Raw genomic sequence first — 19067 nt, forward strand, 5'->3', positions numbered from 1 at the left:
TTTAAACTATCATACTTCATGTATAGTGTTTTGTTTATTATTGTGGTCTCCATCATTTTGGTTTTTTCTTCTGTCCTGAGTAACAATTATTTTGTTCTCCTTTACACTTGTTACTGGAATGACATTAAACAATCTTGAATCTTGAAACCTGGGTAAAATATCACGACCAACCACATTATCTATATTCCCTCTTGATTTCATGAACTCCTATAATGTCACCCTCATTCTCCTCTGCAATGAAGATCCAGCTCGGCCAAAAGCTTCCTATGACTCGGCCCTCTAGTCCAGGCAACATCTTCAGCAATCTCTTCTGCACCCTCTCCAGCTTGATAATATATTTACTACAGTAGGGTGAACACAACGGTACATAATACTCTGTGTAGCCATGTACGTTCATATACAAATCAATGGCATGAATAATAAGTTACAGAGGTCTCAACACTGACACTCACATCCCACTCGTCACAGGCCTCCATTCGCTAGAACCATCTACATTCATCCCCCTCTCCTTCTTGTTCTCGAGACCGGTGTGAATCCACCTCGCCAGCTCCCTGTGAATCCCACGTGACCCAACCTTCCCGATCAGCTGCGATGCAGAACCTTGTTACAGACTTTAAAAAAGTTCAGATGAACATCACTGCCCAACTTCACCTAACGCCCTAGTTCATTCTTAAATAATCTCCAAAATACTTGACAGATATGATATCCTATTGGACAGTGTAGACGGTGATGTCCCCATAACCAATGCCCAAACGCCCGGGATTTCAGCTTCACTGCAGACTGAGAAAATTCCGATCCCAGCTGTCGAATTACCAACCTGGACTGTAGCCCGTACACTGCCAGTTCCATTTTCTCAGAGTCACCAGCCCAATATTATCACCCATACAAAGACACCTTGGTGCCGGCAATTTTCTGTGGTGTTCCTGCCATGTCCGATTCACAAACTAAGGTGGAGTTGGAACCTAATGACCCTCTGTCGGGGCGGGTACTCAAGCTGTTTCCCCGGTCTGCATAGAGGATGCGGATACACTTCAGCCTGATCCCAGCAGCTAAACCGAGCACATTTGATCACAAACTTCCTGCTGTGTGGGATCTTGCCCTGCACAGCTGGCTGCCATGTTTCCTGCAGCGTAGCAGGAACAAAATGTAAAGTTATAAAGTAGAAAATGCTGGGAGCTCAGTACATCAGACTACATCTCTGAAAGGACAAATGGTGGAAGACCCAGTTCCAGAACCGAGACTGTCCAAGATGCTGCCGATCTGCTGAGCGTTTCCAGTATTTTCTCCTCCTTACTTTAAATTTCCTGCAACTGTAGTATTTCTCCCTCTTCATTTTAATGCACAGATAGCAACTGATTGCCACCCTGAACTGTAAACGCCACCCCACCCTAACCACTCTGTTAAATCTGAGTTCATTCTGACCCTGGTGTAACACATCCCACACAGTCAATGCTGACAGCATCCTTTCCTCCCACTATCACTCTGTTACATTTGCTCCCGAGGCCACTGTCTCTACACTGAGAGGCGGTGACCACAGAGCGATAAAAACTGCAACACTTGCTGCAGCTCTGACGGGCCGTTACCCTGGAAACAGAGGAAGTGGCTCACCGAAAATAACCGAAAAGGGAAATAACAAGCTTAACATCAGATGCTATGTGTTCCATTATGACAAAGATTAACACTGCAGCCATTTTGTAACGGTGAAACTAAAATTGAAATGGCTGCTTTTTCCCTGCCACGTGCTGTATTCAATTAAACCTGTGGTATTTCTAGTTATCAAAAAAAAAGCACAACCCTGGAAAAGGGGCAAAACAAAACTTCACAATGAGGACAAAGTTTAGAAGAAAGATTGCTTAAAGATATCATTGTGGCAATGGGATACAGTCTGAATTGTTGAACAAGATGTTTGATATATATCATTGAGGTGGGGGCATACAGACTGGACAGAGGTTGAACAAGATGTTTGATATATATCATTGAGGTGGGGGCATACAGACTGGACAGAGGTTGAACAAGATGGTTTATATATATATATATCTTTGAGGTGGTAGCATGCAGCCTGGACAGAGATTGAACAAGATGGTTTATATATATCTTTGAGGTGGTAGCATGCAGCCTGGACAGAGATTGAACAAGATGGGCAGGGAATAAGCAGATGGAACCAGGTGGGAGAAGGAATCAAGTGCACTCTCTGATGGTGGTCCAGTAATACAGATCCTGAAATAATAGTACACACTAGTAGATAACAGATTCTAATATAACAAAACCAGAACAAACAATAAGAACTTCAGTACATGTCCTTTTCCACTCTACAGGCTGTATCAATGCACCGCAGAAAATATCCCATCCCGATACTTCACATCTTCATACGGCTACTGCTCTTCCTGTAACTGAATGAAATAGCGGAGAACTGTGGACACAGCTGAGTACATCATAGAAACCAACCTCCCCACCATGGAGTCTGTCTACACTTCCCACTGACTCGGTAAAACAGCCAACATAATGAAAGATCCCCACAACCCTGAACATTCTCACTTCTCACCCTCTCATCGGGGCAAAGAAAAAATAAAACAGAAACACACCACCGGGCTCAAGGACGGTGTCCATTCTGCTGTTAGAAGCGAACAGCGTGATGAGTGGACTCCTGACCTCACAGTCTAAATCGATGTGACCTTGCACCACATATCTACCTGCACCGCACTTTCTCTGTATCCAGAATGATTTGTTTTACCTCAATGTACTGCTGCAATGTATTGATCTGTGTGGAGAATACCGGAGACACGATTTTCACTCAACCTCTGTACAAGGAAAACAAAACAAAGATTCCCCATTTCAATCGTGTGGGAATATTAGACAGCCTGGGTTGCTCCTTTGGAAATTCCGGAGGGAGTGTACACATTTCCGAGAAACCCAGATAAATGAACAAGACTTAATTCTCGCATTAATAGGGCCAGATATCGGGAAACACTTTCAGCATTTTGGCAAGTCGTAGCAATGGAAAGAAGATGGAAATAAACTTCCAAATCCCCCGAGAGGACGTGAGAGATTTGGATCTCACTATCCTGTCTGAACGGGGAAAGATGAAGCTACTCATACACGTGGAGGAGTCTCCCGAGAATGCGATTACTCTGTTTAACCCTCGAGTCTGCAAGAACACAACGGGCCGAACGGCCGCTTCCAGTGTGCTGCAAAAATATAAAACAATTATCGACCCCAGGCGTCGATCCGGGTGAAATTTGGATCCGGTACCGGGCCGGGTGATGGAGGTAAAGTTCACCAGGTACATCTTAATGGGTGGGTTCAGTCTCGGCATCACCACCTCATCCCGCTCCTGGGACCAGAACACCAGGGGCTGAGCGGCGGCTCATCTCAGGCGGTTCGGTGTGATGGTCCCATAACCCGGACCGACCAAGACAGGTTGTGTCCAGGAAGCGGGACGAGGCCGCCAGTTCGAGGAAGTTGACGGGACTCTGTGCCCCACATGAGGTTCCCCGCCCCCGGGATCGGCTTCAGTACTCACCGATGGGAAATTTTCACTTGCGTTCAACCCCAGTGACCGGCCTCAATACTGACCGATGAGAACATCATCAATTTGCTGGAGAGCAGCGAGATCCTTCCACCGGCTCCCCACAGACGATCAGCTTCAACAGAGAACGGAAAGAAAACCCCCGCCCATCCGGAGACTGTGAGAGCGGGGGCGGGGCCTCGGAAGGGAAACCACAGATGCTGCAGATCTGCGTTTGAAATGGGAGCGAGAAACCGGTGACTCTGATCCTCGCCCCTCACACGCTGCCCGACCTACCTGCCGCATTCCCCACATTATTCCATATTTACACCAGCTCCATTTTTATTTTTCCCTAAGAATCTCCCCCGTCCCCATGGCTCCATCTCCCGGTTCTCAGAGTTAAGGGTTCGATTCCCATCCCGGTCCGACATACAATTCCCACCCTAACCCTAACCCGAAAAGGAATTGTGCAGGCTTCACTGAAATCGCTTCTATGTTTATAAACACTTTTTTCTATTCACATTCCTCCGGCCTCACTGGACAGGAACACTGAAACACCAAGTCAAAAACAGCAGGAGGCCATTCAGCCCCTCTAACCATCAACAAGATGGCGGCTACTCTCCCATCTCAGCCACATGTTTCAGTCTGATCCACATTCCCTCGATCCCTTCCGTCTCCACACATCTGCCGGCCTCTGTTTTATGCGAAGACGATCAATAAGGTGTTGCTCCTCCAGCCTGAGGGGATCTCATCTTGGCACAAGAGGAGGCCGTTGATCGAAACGTCGGAATGGGAATCAGAACTAAAATGTCCGGCCACTGCAAAGTCCCCCTTGCGGCAGATGATACAGAGATGCTGGACAAAACGGTTTCCCAATTGATGGTGGGACTCACCAATGTAAAGAAGGCCGCATCGGGAGCACAGGACACAATAGATGACCCCAGCAGTAGATTCGCAGTGAAGTGTTGCCTCACCGGGAAGGACTGTTTTGTGTCTCTGAATGCAGGTCAGGGAGGAGGGGTACGGCAGGTGTAGCACTTAGGCTGATGCAGGGATACGTATCTGGAAGAAGATTAATGAGGAGGGATGAATGAACAAGGGAATTGTGGAGGGAGTGATCCCTGTTGAACCCTGTTTGTGACATCCTGAACAGATTTGCATGAATGCAATCCCTACATTCATTAGTTATCTCTTTCCTGCGATAGAAACGTTATACATTCCATACAGTGGATGCTCAAGGCATCCGGGCCTCCACACCGGCTCCTGAGGTCACTGAGGGGCGGTGACCAGAGAGCGATAAATATGTTCAACACTCTGCAGCTCTGCTGGGCTGTTACCCTGGTGATGGGGGAAGTGGCTGAGCAGAACTAACTGAAAATAGGAAATAAGGAATTCAACTTCACATGCTATTTTCATGAATTTATGAACATTTGGAGAGGCATAAAATTGTTACAAATAGACAGCTTGGCTTTGTCAAAGGCAGGTAGTGCCTTACGGGCCTGATTGAATTTTCTGACGATGTGACTATACACATTTATGGAGGTAGAGCAGTAGATGTAGATGTAGTGGATTTCAGCAAGGCACTTGATGAGGTAACCATGCAAGGCTTATTCAGAAAGTAAGGAGGCATGGGATCCAAGCAGACATTGCTTCGTGGATTCAGAAATGCCTTGCTCACAGAACGCAAAATTGTTTGTAGATGGGTCATATTCTGCCTGGACGTCGCTGACTAGTGCTGTTCCTCAAGGATCTGTTCTGGCACCACTTCTCTTCGTCAGTTTTATATAGGACCTGGATGAGGAAGTGCAGGGATAGGTTAGTACATTTGCTGATGACACAAAGGTTAGGGGTATTGTTGATAGTGTGGAGGGCTGTCGAGGTTATAGCAAGACCCCGATTGGAAGCGAAACTGGGCTGAGAAATGGAAGATGGAGTTCGACCCAGGTAAGTGTGAGGTGGTTCACTTCAGAATATGATGGCAGAATATAGTATGAATGGTAAGACTCTTGGCAGTGTGGAGGATCAGAGGGATATTGGTGTCTGAGTCCATAGGACGCTCAAAAATGCTGCGCAGCCTGACTGTGTGATTCAGAAGGCATCCGGTGTATTGGCCTTCATCAACCTTGAGATTGAGTTCAAGTGCCAAGAGGTAATGTTACTGCTATATAGGACCCTGGTTAGACCCCACTTGGGGTACTGTGCTTGGAGTGCAGTTCTGGTCGCCTCACTACAGGAAGGATGTGGAAGCCATAGAAAGGGTGTAGAGGATATTTACAAGGATTTTTCTGGATTGGGGAGCACGCCTTATGAGAATAGGGTGAGTGAACTTGGCCTTTTCATCTTGGGCAGATGGAGGATGAGAGGTGACCTAATAGAGGTGTATAAGATGATGAGAGGCATAAATCGTGTGGATAGTCAGAGGCGTTTTCTCAGGGCTAACAGGAGAGGGCACAGTTTTAAGATGCTTGGGAGAAGGTACAGAGGCAATGTCACGAGTAAGTTTTTTTACGAAGAGAGTGGTGAGTGCGTGGAATGGGCTGCCGGCGACGGTGGTGGAGGCGGATACAACAGGACCTTTTAAGAGACTTCTGGATAGGTACATGGAGATAAAAAGAAGAGGGCTGATGGGTAACCCTAGGAAATTTCTAAAGTATGTTCATGTTTGGGAGAGCACTGTTGGACAAAGGGCCTGTATATTATGCTGTAGGTTCTCTATGCTTCTCTAGTTCTATGTTCTCAGTTCATTCCATACAGTCAATGCTCACAGCATCCTTTCCTCCCAATATCATACTGTTGCATTTGCTCCTGAGGCCACTGTCTCTACCCTGAGAGGCGGTGAACACAGAGCGATAAAAAATGTGCAACTCTTCTTGCAGTTCTGGTGGGTTGTTACCCTGGAAACAGAGGAAGTGGCTCACCGAAAATAACCGAAAAGGGAAATAAAACACTCAACATCGTACGCTGTGAGTATAATTTTGAAAAAGGTTAACACTGCAGCCATTTTGAAATGAAGAATCTAAAATTATAAAGTCTGCTTTTAACATGCTGTATTCAATAATCCTCTAATAGTTCTGGCTAACAAAAAAGGACAGTAGTTAGCGATCTATAATATATTAACCTCTGCCGGAAATATAACCAGTGACAGCCCCAATCAGAATCTGTTGCAACAAACTCCACAGATCGACCACTCCTTGGCTGAAGAAGTTTCTCTCAGTTTTAAAGGGAAGCTTGATTATTCCGAGGCTGTCCTCTCAGACCCCAGACTCTCCGTCTGATGGAAACATCCTCCACGTGTCCACAGTATCCAGGCTGTTCAGCATTCTGTGGGTTTAAATAAGATCCCGTCGACCTCTGTACTTCTGAACTGAATAGAGTACAAGCTCAGAGTCCTCAAATGCTTGTCATACGAGCGGTGGTTGATAAGTTCGTGGCCCAAGGTAGAAGGAGACAAGTTTAGAAAACCCAGCACATTTATTTTTCAACATAGTCCCCGCCTACATTTCCACGCTTAGTCCAGCGGTCGTGGAGCAAACGGATCCCTTCTTTGCAGAATTCGAAATCTTGGACCTCCAGAGTTGGTCGACAGTAAGATTGATTGATAGGTTCATGGCCTAAGTTAGAAGGAGACGAGTTATACAGCTCTCGTTACATGTACATTCAGATCAACTCTTTGAGTGATTATGCATAAAGTTTGGTTAATAACATCTCCTTCCACCTCAGGCCACAGACTTATCAATCACCCCCGTACATAAACCCTCTCGTTCCTGAGATTACTCTTGTGAACCACGTGAGCCGCAGTTGTACTGAACACAACTGCTTCATTTCCAACGATTGACAGACTGGAGACAATGAGGGGCGATTTCCAAACACAGTTTGAACACCAAACTCACGGGTCTATTTCTACTGTTGCAAACACGGTACAGCCCGTTTACTCACAGCCTCTCACTGAGGGAAGGGATGGTAACTCATCCTCTCCTCGGTATGGCAGTCATTTCTTCCAAAGAAACTCCCGAAACGAACATCTCTGCCTAGAACAGAAATACTGGCGCAACACCTCATGAACCTGTGCAGCTTGAACCCTGGGTCCATTGTACTTGGATCTAAAACTGTGATATCTCAGGACCTAACCTCACAGGGTCACACTGCTGAATCTGCCACTCACCGACCCCCGAATCCTCACACATCGTCCCCGCATCTCACAGTGAGTGGTGTAATCAGAAATTTCCCCATAGCCAATGCCCAGCACCCCAAGGCTTTTGATTCATTGTGAAAGGAGGAACATCCAGCCCCCATCTGTGGAAGTACTGACCTGGGTCAAATCCCCGACACTGACAGCTACATAGGCCCAGTGTTTCCCAGGATTACAGCTCAAGCAGCAACTCGCACAGGACTCCTTGACGCCAGTAATATGCTGCAGTGTCTCGGCCATTCATAGTTCAAACACCAACACTCCGACATCAGCCTGTGTCAGAACGGGAACCTGATGAACCTCTGACTGGGCCAGAGATCGGGCTGGAAAACCTGGGCGTGGGGCACCAGCAGGCGGGTATAATGTTTCACATTGTCTCCACCAGCTAAACTGAATACATTTTATTATTATGCTATTGTTAAATGAGATCTTGCCCAGCAGAATTGCCCGTCACATTTCCTGCAGGCTAATAGGAATAAAACATTTTAAATGTAAAATTGAAAGTAAAGTGTTGGAAACTCGGTACAACAGATTGGATGTGTGGAAAGAGAAACTGTGGAAGACCCAGTATCTGATCCGGGACTGACCAAGACGCTGCCCGATCTGCTGAAGGTTTCCACCATTTTCTCTTTTTACTTTAAATGATGCACAACTATTAAATGATTACATGATATTTGTGACGGTCAGAACAAATTAGCACAAATGTAATCCCAATATTCATTAGTTTTCTCTTCAATCCAATACAGGGATAATGCAGTCAATGCTCACAACATCCATCCCACCCCACTATCAATCTGTATTCCCTGCTTTCAACCCTTCTTCTGCCAAAGATTAATACAGCCGACATTTTAACTTTGAAGCTAAAATCGCAATGGCTGTCTTTAACTTACTATGTGCTGTATTCAATAAACCCTCCGGTAGTTCCAGGTAACAAACACCGATTTCAGTGTCAACTCAGTGAGTCAAAAATACGTCATAATGAAGACAACGGTAGAAGAGAGATTGTTGATATATAATCGTTGATGGGATACAGGCTGGACAATGGTTGACCAAGATAGTTACACTTACATCCTTCATATACATGAGTAAAAATCTTTACGTTTCCGTCTAAATATGCAATGTGCAATTTATAGTAATTTATAATAAATAGTATGTTCAGCAATAGAACATAGAAATACGATTTTGTCAGCATGAATTAATCATTCTCATAGCCTGGTGGAAGAAGCTGTCCCGGATCCTGTTGATCTCCCGGCGGAAACACGAGGAAAACTGCAGATGCTGGAAATTCAAACAACACACACAAAATGCTGGTGGAACACAGCAGGCCAGGCAGCATCTATAGGGAGAAGCGCTGTCGACGTTTCGGGCCGAGACCCTTCGTCAGGACTAACCGAAAGGAAAGATAGTAAGATATTTAAAAGTAGAGAGGGGAGGGGGAAATGCTAAATTATAGGAGAAGACGGGAGGGGTGGGATGAAGCTCAGAGCTGGAAAGGTGATTGGTGAAAGTGATACCGAGCTGGAGAAGGGAAAGGATCACGGTTTCGGGAGGCCTAGGGAGAAAGAAAGGAGGTGGGGGGGGGGGGGGGAAGCACCAGAGGGAGATGGAGAACAGGCAAACAACTAAATATGTCAGGGATGGTGTAAGAAGGGGAGGAGGGGCATTAATGGAAGTTAGAGAAGTCAATGCTCATGCCATCAGCTTGGAGGCGACCCAGTCGGTATATAAGGTGTTGTTCCTCCAACATGAGTTTGGATTCATTTTGACAGTAGAGGAGGCCATGGATAGACATATCAGAATGGGAATGCGACGTGGAAATAACATATGTGGCCATTGGGAGATCCTGCTTTCCTTGGCAGACCAAGCGTAGGTGTTCAGCGAAACGGACTCCCAGTCTGCGTCGGGTCTCACCAATATATAAAAGGCCACACCGGGATCACCAGATGCAGTATACCACACCAGCCGACTCACAGGTGAAGTGTCGCCTCACCTAGAAGGACTATCTGGGGCCCTGAATGGTGGTGAGAGAGGAAGTGTAAGGGCAGGTGTAGCACTTGTTCCGTTTATAAGGATAAGTGCCAGGAGAGAGATCGGTGGGAAGGGATGAGGGTCCGAATGGACAAGGGAGTCGCGTAGGGAGCAATCCCTGCGAAAAGTAGAAAGAGGGGAGGGAGGAAAGATGTGCTTGGTAGTGGGATCCCGTTGGAGGTGGCGGAAGTTACGAAGAATTATACGTTGGACCTGAAGGCTGGTGGGGTGGTAGGTGAGGACGAGGGGAACCCTATCCCGGGTGGGGTAGCGGGTGGATGGGGTGAGGGCTGATGTGCGGGAAATGGGAGAGATGCGTTTGAGAGCAGAGATGATGGTGGAAGAAAGGAAGCCTCTTTGTTTAAAAAACGAAGACATCTCCTTCGTCCTGGAATGAAAAGCCTCATCCTGAGAGCAGTTGCGGCGGAGACGGAAGAATTGTGAGAAGGAGATAGCATTTTTGCAAGAGACAAGGTGGGAAGTCCAGGTAGCTGTGAGAGTCTGTAGGCCTATAGTAGATATCAGCAGATAAGCCGTCTCCAGAGATGGAGACAGAAAGATCAACAAAGGGGAGGGAGGTGTCGGAAATGGACCAGGTAAATTTGAGGGCAGGGTGAAAGTTGGAGGCAAACTTAATTAAGTCAACGAGCTCAGCATGCGTACAGGAGGCAGAGCCAGTGCAGTTGTCGATGTAGCGAAGGAAAAGAGGGACACGGAAACCCGTATAGGCCTGGAACATGGACTGTTCCACAAAGCCAACAAAAAGGCAGGCATAACTGGAACCCGTGCGGGTGCCCATGGCTACACCCTTGGTTTGGCGGAAGTGGGAGGAGCCAAAGGAGAAACTACACTGGACGTCCATGGTTCCTCCGGCAGTTTGTTCTTTGGTCTGGATAACCCGTGTTAGTATGGAGAGCGGGATATTACGCCATATTCCAGGTACAATCTCAACAAGGCCCAAATACTTGTTACGGTAATTACCACACTTAAACACAAGAAAGCTTGCAAACGCTGGAAATCCAAAGCAACACACACAAAATGCTGAAGGAATTCAGCACAACAGGCAGTATCTATGGAAAAGAGTAGACCGTTCGACATTTTGGGCAAAGAGCCTTCTTCAATACTGATGCGGGAGGGAGAAGATATCTGAAGAAAAAGGTAGGTGAGGGGAAAGAGGCGAGCTGGAAGGTGATAGGTGTTCAAGGGCTGGAGATGAAAGAATCGGAAAGTTGTCAATAGGAGAAAGGGAAGGAGGGGACCTGGGAGCAATAACAGGCTGGTGAACAGAAATGAAAGTTCAGAGTAGGGAAGAGAGAAGTTTTTTGGTGGGGGGGGGGGATTTCTTTACTGGAAGGATAATTCAATATTCATACAATCAGGTTGGAGGGTACCCAGATGGAATATCAGGTGTTGCTCCTGCACCCTGAGGACGGTCTCATCTTGGCACAAGAGGATGCCATTGATCGAGGTCTCTGAATGGGAATCAGAATTAAAATGCAAACACAAGGAAATCTGCAGATGCTGGAAATTCAAACAACACAAACAAAATGCTGGTGGAACACAGCAGGCCAGGCAGCATCTATAGGGAGAAGAGCTGTCGACTTTTCGGGCCCAGACCCTTCATCAGGACTAACTGAAAGGAAAGATAGTAAGATATACCGTAGTGAAACAGTAAGAAAATGCTTTTAATATAACATTGAAAATAAATCACTGGAATCTCAGTGCAGGATTTTGCCTTTTTGATGCACACATATTGGCTGACTGCAAGATGTTTGTGGCATCCTGAAGAGATTTGCATCAATGCAATCCCAAGATTCATTCGGTATCTCTTTATTCCAATATAAACATCGTATTTTCCATACAGTGAATGCTCAAGGCATCCTCGCATCCACACGGCCTCCTGAAGTCACTGTCTCTCCGCTGAAGGGCAGTGACCAGAGAGCGATAAAAATGTCCAATACTCCTTGCAGCTCTGCTGGGCTGTTACTCTGGTGATGGAGGAAGTGGCTGAACAGAACTAACGGAAAATAGGAAATAAGGAACTCGACCTCACATGTTCTGAGTTTCATTATGACAAAGATGAATACTGGCCTCTCAGCCATTTTGTAATGGGGAAGCTAAAAATCCAGTGGTTGTTTTAACCCTGTCTCGAGGTGTATCCTCTAAATCTGTTGGTATTTCCAACTCTACAGAACTTCCAGCAGTGCAGAAGCTGTTCCAAAATCAAAACACGTTCTTGGATGCGGCCTATCTGCTTCAAATGGCAACTATGGGATATTTACAAAAGATATCACATGGTGATAACCATAAAGTGTACTTCTTTGTTCAATTAAGTGGCTAAAATTCCATCATGTTCTTATGGATGCCAATAGCTTATATCTATGATCAACTCCAGGCATTGATTCATGTTCAATTCGGATCCTGCTACTGGACAGAATGATGGAAGGGAAGGTCTGCAGAAACAACTGAATATACTGAGATTGTAACCTCAGTTAATAGACTCCCCTACTGTTGAATACATCTTGTCCCTATCCGCTCTATCCAGACCTCAGGATTTCATTGAGCTTCCTGTGCTGAGAGTCACCACCCCTCCATTGAGATCAGGCCCAGAAACACCAAATGCTCCTCATACATAAAACTTTTCATTCCAGAATCACTCTTGTGAACTTTGAAAACAACAACTGTAATGAGCACATTCGCTCGGATACAGACAGTTTGCCGGGGGAATAATTTATTGAGCCTAATGTACTGTTTCGTAGTGCCCAATTAATTGTCAAAAAAGAACATTGTGCTATCTAGTCAAGGAACCGAAAGGGATGGGGTAGATCTTCAATGATTTTTGTTTGCCTGTATTTACCTGGGAGACAGATACAGAGACTATAGAAATCGGGAAAAGCTCGTCTTGCTATAGATTGTATGCGGATTACAGAACAGGTGTTTGCTGAATTAGAATGGACAAATCCCCCGGGCCTGACAAGTTGTTCCCTTGGACCTTGTGGGAGGCCAGTGCAGAAACTGCTCGAACACTGTCAGAGACAAATAAAATGCACAGAGCTGTAGCTGATATTGAGGTGGTAGGATACAGACTGGACAGAGTTTGAAAAAGATGGTTGATATATATCACTGAGGTGGTGGGATACAGATTGGACAGAGGTTGAAAAAGATGGTTGATATATTTCATTGATGTGGAGGGAAATAGATTGGACAGAGGTTGGACAAGATGGTTGATATGTATCATTAACTTAAAGAGATACAAGCTGGACAGATTTTGAACAAAATCGGCATGGGGTAAGCTGATGGAACCATGTGGGAGAAAGGATCAATGACAATCACAGATACTAAATTAAAATCGAATGGAACGATAGAGATAGAACAAACAACGGGAACTTTGAATTGTGAACTCTATCCCTCAGTAAATTTCATCAACCTACCAGAGAGGGGAAAAGCCTCTGACTATCCACACGATCAAGGCCTCTCTTTGTCTTGTACACGTCTATCAGGGCACCTCTCGTCCTCCATCGCTCCAAGGAGAAAAGGCCGAGTTCACTCCAGCTATTCTCATAAGGCATGCTCCCCAATCCAAGCATCGTCTTTGCAAATCTCCTCTACACCCTTTCTGTGGTTTCCACGTACTTCCCATAGTGACGCGATCAGAATTTAGCACAGTACTCCATGTGGGTCGGACCAGGGTCCTATATAGCTGCAACATTAGCTGTCGGCTCCTAAATTCAATTCCACGATTGATGAAGGCCAATACACCGCATGCCTTCTGAACCACAAAGTCAACCTGCGTAGCAGCTTTGAGTGTCCTATGGACTCGGATCCCAAGATCCCGCTGATCTAGCACACTGCCAAGAGTCTTACTATTGATGCTAAATTCTGCCATCATATTTGACCTACTAAAATGAAACACCTCGCACTTATCTGGGTTGAAATCCATCTGCCAGTTCTCAGCCCAGTTTTGCATCCTATCCAAATCCCGTTGTAACCTCTGACAGCCCTCCACACTATCCATAACACACCCACCCTTTGTGTTATCAGCACATTTGCTAACCCATCCCTCTAATTCCTCACCAAGGTCATTTATAAAACTCACAAAGAGTAGGTGTCCAAGAACAGATCGCTGAGGCACACCTCTCGTCACGGGGCTCCATGTAGAATATGACGTCCAGTGCCATCTGTAGTAGCAATAAGCTCAGACGAACGCCAAACAGTACAAATACTATATCCCTGGATTCCCCATCCCAGGATTTTAACCTTGGGCTGGACTCTTTGCTGCCGTTGATTTAATTTGGTGTCTCAGCTATTCCCAGTTCAAAGAATAAACTCCTGAACCAACCCATGACGGAATAGTAACCAGTGGAAGCTTTGTCTGGACGGGGGTCGGGGTTGAATTCCGGGCCTTGAGTCACAGCGCGGCCGCGGATATATTTCAGCAGGTAAACTGAAAATACTTGTTGATTATTTTATTGTTGAGTGGAGGGAGCAGATTTGCCTTTTCTATCGATGCATAAATATTGACTGATTGCAAGATGTTTGTGACAGCCTAAAATGATTTCCACGAATGCAATCCCAACATTCATGACTCATCTCTTCATTCCAACACTGGCATCATATATTCCATACTGTAAGTGCTCAAAGCATCCTGGAATCCACACCTGTTTCTGAGGCCACTGTGTATCCATACTCTATGTGCGATACAACTTTCAACCCTCCTTGAATTTCTCCTTGAACCCTTCCAACTGAGGAAGAGGCCCAGCAGAAGTAAATGAAAAAGGAAGTAACAGTCTCAACCTCACATGTTTTGAGTTTCCTTATCACCACAATGAATACTGAATACTCAGCAATGTTGTAATGTTCAAACTAAAATACCAGTATCCAGTAAATCTGCTGTTAGCTCCTTCTCCACCGCCGTTTCAGCAGTGCTGAAGCTGGTCATTAAATACGGTCAGTCTGCTTCAAATTTTGTTATCAGTTATTTACAAAATACATTACACAATACATTGTTGTGATATTCATGAAGTTTCCTTCTTTGCTTAGTTAAGCGATTAAACATTCTAACAAGTTTGTGCAGCTTCGAATAACGTAAAAGTACAGTTGACAGTACAGGCAAGTTTCTGATCCTATTGCTGGGTAGAATGATGGAGGAGAATTTGCATACATCTCAGTGGTTTGTGAGGTCTTGTTCTCTGTTCCATGACACCTCTCCTGATGAAAACATCTTTATCCGTCCACTCTATGGAGTCAATGAGTTTCCCCCTCCTAGCGTGCCCCATCATCCCTTTGAGAACAGGCCCAGGGACAGTAAATGGTCCGCATACATTAAGCTTTTCATTCCAGAAATCGTTATTATAAACAACTACTGTAATGAACACATTTCCACGAGTAACAAACTATTTGGTGGCAGTAAATTCATTTGAGAAAACCTGTTGTTTCCCTACTGCCACATTAACTGTAAAACGAACTTCTGAAGATCTGTGTGCTCATGTACGCATGGAGCCAAAAGAAATGGGGGAGATCTTCAATGATTTATCCGGGTGTGCATGTACTTGGGAGACAGAAATAGAGATGATAGAAATGAAGAAACGTTCGTAAGGTCATGGATTGTATCCAGTTTACGGAACATGTGCTTGCTCTCTTGAAGTGAGTATAGATGGATAAATCTCCAGGGCCTGACAACATATTCCCTGGAAGCATTTGGGACGCTAGTATTGAAACTGCGCGAATGCTGGCAGAGACATATAAAATGGTCATAGCTACAGATGATGTGCCAGCCGACCAGAAGAGAGCTAAATTTTCTCATTTGTGTGGGAAAGGTTCGGTAATAGAACATAGAACATAGAACAATACAGCACGGTTCAGGCTATTCGGCCCACAATGTTGTGCCGACCCTTAAGCCCTCCCACCCATATAGCCCGTCACCCTAAATTCCTCCATGTACCTGTCTAGTGGAGTCGTAAATTTCACTAGTGTATCTGCCTCCAACACTGGCTCAGGCTGTGCATTCCACGCACCAACCACTCACTGAGTAAAAAACCTTCCTGTAATAACCACCTTGAATTTTCCTCCCATTACTTTAAAGCCATGTCCTCTTGTATGAGCAGTGGTAGCCTGGGGAAGAGACGGTGGCTGTCCACTCTATCTATTCCTCTTAATATCTTGAATAACTCTACCATGTCTCCTGTCATCCTCCTTCTCTCCAGAGAGTAAAGCCCTAGCTCCCTTAACCTCTGATCATAATGCATACTCTCTAAACTAGGCAGCATCCTGGCTAATCTCCTCTGTACCCTTTCCAACGTTTCCACATCCTTCCTATAGTGAGGCGACCTGAACTGGAAACAGTACTCTAAGTGTGGCCTAACCAGAGTTTTATAGAGCTGCATCATTACCCAGCGACTCTTAAACTCTGTCCCTCCACTTATGAAAGCTAACACTCCATAAGCTTTCTTAACTACCCTATCTACCTGTGAGGCAACTTTCAGGAATCTGTGGACATGTACCCCCAGGTCTCTCTGTTTCTCCACACTCCCAAGTATCTTGCCATTTACTTTGTACTGTGCCTCGGAGTTTGCCCTTCCAAAGTGTACCAACTCACACTTCTGAGGGTTGAACTCCTTCTACCACTTCTCATCCCAGTTCTGCATCCAATCAATGTCTGTCTGCAATCCTGGACAATACCCAACACTATCCACAACACTGCCAACTTTTGTGTCGTCTGGAAACTTGCCAACTCACCCTTCTACCCCTACGTCTAGGCCGTTAATAAAAATAACGAAAAGTAGAGGTCCCAGAACAGATCCTTGTGGGACTCCACGTCACAACCCTCAAATCTGAATGTACTCCCTCCACCGACCCTCTGATTTCTGCAGGCAAGCCAATTCTGAATCCACCTGGCCAAACTTCCCTGGATCCCATGCCTTCTGACTTTCTGAATAAGCCTACGTGTGGTACCTTATCAAATGCCTTACTAAAATCCATGTAGATCGCATCCACTGATCTCCCCTCCTCTATATGTCTGGACATATCCTGAAAGAAAACTCTATCAGGCTTGTTAGACACGATCTGCCCTTCACAAAGCCATGCTGGCTGTCCCTGATCAGATTATGATTCTCTAAATGGCCATAGATTTTATCTCTAAGAATCTTTCCCAACAGTTTTCCCGCCACAGACGTAAGGCTCACTGGTCTATATTTACCCGGACTATCCGTACTACCTTTTTTGAACAAGGGGACAACATTCGCCTCCCTCCAATCCTCCGGTACCATTCTCCTGGACAACGAGGACATAAAGATCCTAGTCAGAGGCTCAGTAATATCTTCCCTCGCCTCGGAGAGCAGCCTGGGGAATATTCCGTCAGGCCCCGGGGACTTATCCGTCCTGTATTTTAACAACTGCAATACCTCCTCTCTCTTAATATCAACATGCTCCAGATTTCAACCTCACTCATATTGTCCTCACCGTCTTCAAGTTCCCTCTCATTGATGAATACTTAAGAGAAGTATTCATTGAGGACATCGCTCATTTCCACAGCCTCAAGGCACGTCTTCCCATCTTTATCTCTAATCTGTCCTACCTTCCGTCCTGTCATCCTTTTGTTCTTCACATAATTGAAGAATGCCTTGAGGTTTTCCTTTACCCTACTCGCCAAGGCCTTCTCATACCCCCTTCTTGCTCCCCTCAGCGGCTTCTTCAGCTCCTTTCTTGCTACCCTATATTCAATAGACCCATCTGATCCTTGCTTCCTGAATCTTATATATGCTGCCTTCTTCCATCTGACTAGATTTTCCACCTCACTTGTCACCCATAGTTCCTTCACCCTACAATTCATTACCTTCCTCACTGGGACAAATTTATCCCTAACATCCTACAAGAGATCCCTAAACATCGACCACATGTCCATAGTACATTTCCCTGCAAAAACATCATCCCAATTCACACACGCAAATTCTAGCCTTATAGCCTCATAATTTGCTCTTCCCGAATTAAAAATGTTCCTGTCCTCTCTGATTCCATCCTTTTCCATGATAATGTTAAAGGCCAGGGAGCGATGGTCACTGTCCGCCAGATGCTCACCCACTGAGAGATCTGTGATTGACCCGGTTCGTTACCTAATACTAGATCCAGTATGACATTTCCCCTAGTCGGCCTGTCAACATCCTGTGACACCTTCCCTGGAACAAGGCCCAATTGTCCAGAAACATGAAGCCCTCCCTCCTACACCAACTCCTTAGCCACTTATTTAGCTGTATTATCCCGCTATTTCTAGCGGCACGAGCACACGGCACTGGTAGAAATCCTGAGATTACAAACCTGGAGGTTCTGTCCTTCAACTTTGCACCTAACTCCCTAAACTCTCCTTGCAGGGCCTCGTCCTTCTTCCTATCCTTCCTATCCATGTCATTGCTCATCTCATTCTTGATCTTTACAGAGAGAGAGAGAGAGAGAGAGCTCAAGGAGAAAAAATGGAAAACACAACGATGGCCACTCAAACCGGGAGGCCGTGAGAGATCTGGATGTCTCTGCCCTTTCTGAACGGGTGAAAGGTGGATCTACTCAGACAGATGGAGCAGTGTCCCGAAGGTGCGATTACTCGGTTTAACCTTCTCTGTCTGCAAGAACACAACAGGTGGAAGGGCCGCTTCCCGCGCCCTGGAATGATGTAAAACAATTGTAGACACCAGTTATCGATCCAGGTGAAGTTTGGACCCGATGAGGGGCTGGGTGAGGAAGGTAAAGTTCCCGAGATAAACCTCAATGGATGAGGGCAGTCTCTGTATCACTACCCCATCACGCTCCTACAACCAGGGCAAGAGGGGCTGAGCGGCGGCTTATCTCAGTCGGTATGTTGTGAAGGCCCCACAACACAGACCGACCCCGGCAGGTTCTGTCCAGCAAGCGCAGAGAGGCCGTCAGATCGGGGAAGTTAACTGGGTGCATTACCTTACATCAGACGTCCACACTCGGGACCAGGCTCAGTACTCACCGATGAGAACTTGTTTTCACGCCCGGACTGTGAACCCTCCCCCGGATTCCTGACTCTGGGGGTGATGGTCGTCTCCCAATCCGGATCCTACAGACGATCCGCCGCCGCCGCCGACCCGCTTCAACACAGAACTGAAGGAAAGTCAGGACTGTAATACATGTCATCAGAGCTGGGGGCGGAGCCTCGGAAACAAGGCAGATCTGTGGTAAAATGGGAGCGGGAAAAGGGCTCACGTGACTTACACATGCATGTACGTCCATGAAATTTTCGCCGTTAGCTGAGATTCTAACAACAAAACTTTCTTAAAAATATGCGAATATATCACAGATCTTGTAGCTATGTTTAGACTGTGAGGAGATCTG

General features: G+C 45.9%; 1 protein-coding gene across 4 annotated transcripts in view; it reads right to left on the minus strand.

The window, feature by feature from the left end:
- The window catches only part of LOC140720296 (NACHT, LRR and PYD domains-containing protein 3-like), a 91063-nt gene extending 72248 nt beyond the window's left edge, over positions 1–18815 (minus strand). For 3 of the 4 annotated variants that reach the window (XM_073035161.1, XM_073035162.1, XM_073035159.1), the window contains exon 1: positions 3521–3637. The gene's annotated coding sequence lies outside the window, so the exon portion shown is untranslated. Of the gene's footprint in view, positions 1–3520; positions 3638–18705 lie in introns of those variants that run through there. The other variant, XM_073035160.1, reaches the window with a different exon arrangement.
- Positions 18816–19067: the final 252 nt, after the last annotated feature.

This window comes from Hemitrygon akajei, unplaced genomic scaffold (genome assembly GCF_048418815.1).
Source record: "Hemitrygon akajei unplaced genomic scaffold, sHemAka1.3 Scf000041, whole genome shotgun sequence".
In the NCBI taxonomy this organism is placed as follows: domain Eukaryota; kingdom Metazoa; phylum Chordata; class Chondrichthyes; order Myliobatiformes; family Dasyatidae; genus Hemitrygon; species Hemitrygon akajei.